We start from the raw sequence: 3,003 nt of genomic DNA on the forward strand, positions 1-3,003 counted from the left end.
CATGGGAAAGTGACAGTGATTCATCAAGCACACAAAGTTCAAGTGATAGTGATGAAACCGCAAATCTGTGCCTTATGGCTCACACCAGAAATTTGTCCTACCACAAGAAGAAAATCAATGATAAAAAGGTAAAACAAGCCTACTATAATAACTTCTCTTCTATGAGTTTTGCTGAACTGAAAATAGCTTTTGAAAAACTGCATAACGAAGCTGTAGATGCTTTTAAAAGATTATCTTCCGATAAACAATTTTTTTCATTTCTGGAAGGTAAAGTATACAAAGCTGAAAATGATTTAGAATCGTTAAAAGCTAGTATTGCAGAAAATTCAAAAGATATTGACATTGATGGATGTAGTAAAGTTAGGTATTGTGACGCTTGTCATATTTGGCAAAAAGAGGTAAACACTCTCAAGGTCAAATTGGAAAAAGCTTTACAACCTAAGATTACTTATGCTGTTGACTCTAGGTTGTTTAAGAAGTCATTAAATCTACCATATGCAAAATACTCTTTTATTCCAAAGGATTTAATGAACAAGAATAAACAAACGCATCATCATGGTTTATGTCAATATTGTTGTCATGCTGGCCATACCATTGAGAAATGCAAGTTTAGGAGATTTCTTGTTCCTAAAGGTATTTATCAATGGAAGCCAAAAGGCAACCATGTTAGAACTTACCCACTTGGACCCAATGAAAATTGGGTACCAACTTCTCTCTTTTGATATTGTAGGATGAGTGCCTTGCTTCCGTAGATAGGAGATGGTTTCTTGACAGCGGTTGCTCAAGGACATGACCGGTGACATATCGCTTTTTATAGACTTCAAAGCAAAGAAGAAGGGATATGTTACTTATGGAGACAATAACAAAGGAGCTATCCTCGGCAAAGGTAGTGTAGGTAATCCCTCTACCACTACTATTTCTAATGTCCATTTAGTAGAGGGGCTTAAACACAATTTGTTAAGCATAAGTCAATTGTGTGACAAGGGCTATAAAGTTTCTTTCACAAAAACTTGCTGCATAATTGAACATGCTGAACAGAACGTTGTGTTTAAGGGTGTAAGAGTAAACAATATCTATATGCTTGACCTTTTTGATGTATCTTTAACAAGTACTAAATGTCTAGTTACTTTGAATGATGATTCTTGGCTTTGGCATAGACGTTTAGCACATGTTAATTTCGATTTGCTAAATAAGGTTGTATCTAAGGATCTAGTAGTCGGTCTTCCAAAAATAAAATTTTCAAAAGACCACCTATGTGACGCGTGCCAAATGGGAAAGCAAACAAGGGTCTCTTTTAAGTCTAAAAGTGTAATTTCAACTTCACGACCCCTTGAGCTTCTCCATATGGATCTCTTTGGACCTTCTAGGACTAAGAGCTTAGGTGGAAATTATTATGGTTTTGTAATCGTTGATGACTACTCTAGATTTACTTGGACTATATTCCTTCATAGCAAAGATGAAACTTTTTCTGCTTTTAAGAATTTTGCAAATCTGTCCCAAAACAAAATGAATTCCAAAATAGTTACAATCCGTAGCGATCATGGTGGTGAATTTCAAAACAATCACTTTGATAAGTATTGTGACAAGTATGGTATTGAGCATAACTTTTCAGCTCCTCGAACTCCACAACAAAATGGCGTTGTGGAGCGTAAAAATCGTGTTTTAGAGGAGTTGGCAAGAACATTGCTAAATGAGGGTGGATTACCAAAATATTTATGGGCTGATGCAGTTAGCACAGCTTGTTATGTTTTAAACAGGATCATAATTCGTCCTATTTTAAATAAAACTCCTTATGAGCTTTTAAAAGGAAGAAAGCCAAACTTGTCACATCTTTACGTATTCGGTTGTAAGTGTTTTGTTTTGAATAATGGTAAGGAAAATATTGGGAAGTTTGATGCAAAAGCGGATGAAGGTATCTTTCTTGGATACTCACAATCAAGTAAAGCATATATAGTGTATAATAAGCGTTTACTTACTGTTGAAGAATCTGTCCATGTTTCTTTTGATGAGTCTTATCCGAAAAATGTCGGAAAAGGCATTTCTTTTGATGACGCAGGTGTATCTACAGAAGACATACTCAAGGAAGCTGTTACGGAAACTGATCAATCCATAACAGCTGCCCATGAGAAGGAGGAAGATACTAGTCATGAAGAAGATGAGGAAGAAAGGACAGCTGAAGTGAATGACCTTCCACCAGCTTGGAAATCTTCAAAAGACCATCCTATCGACAACATCTTGGGAGATATTTCAAAAGGAGTAATGACTCATTCTAAGATAAGTAATTTTTGTTCTCACTTCGCCTTTGTTTCCCAAGTAGAACCTAAAAATGCCAAAGAGGCCTTGATTGATGAATTTTGGCTAATGGCCATGCAAGAAGAGCTAAATCAATTTAAAAGAAATGACATTTGGGAACTTGTCCCTCGTCCGCGAGATCATCATATCATAGGTACCAAATGGGTTTTTAGAAATAAGCTTGATGAAAACAGAGTGATAACTAGGAACAAGGCACGTTTAGTAGCACAAGGGTATAACCAGGAGGAGGGCATAGACTATGAGGAAACTTATGCTCCAGTTGCTCGCCTTGAAGCTATATGTCTCTTGCTTGCCTATGCGTGTTCTAATGATTTTAAGCTTTACCAAATGGATGTAAAGAGTGCGTTTCTAAATGGTGTCATAAATGAAGAGGTGTATGTCTCACAACCTCCTGGTTTTGAGAATGCTGAAAATCCAGATTATGTTTACAAATTAAAACGAGCTTTGTATGGTCTTAAACAAGCCCCTCGGGTTTGGTATGAAAGGCTTAGCAAATTTCTAATTGATCATGGATATTCAAGAGGTAAAGTGGATAATACTCTCTTTATTAAACACAAGGGAAAGCACATCCTTTTAGTTCAAGTTTATGTAGACGATATAATTTTTGGTTCAACTAACATACACTTGGTCGAAGAATTTTCTAAGGTTATGCAGGGTGAATTTGAGATGAGTCTAATGGGGGAGCTTAAT

This window comes from Lathyrus oleraceus, chromosome 5 (genome assembly GCF_024323335.1).
Source record: "Lathyrus oleraceus cultivar Zhongwan6 chromosome 5, CAAS_Psat_ZW6_1.0, whole genome shotgun sequence".
Classification (NCBI taxonomy): Eukaryota; Viridiplantae; Streptophyta; class Magnoliopsida; order Fabales; family Fabaceae; genus Lathyrus; species Lathyrus oleraceus.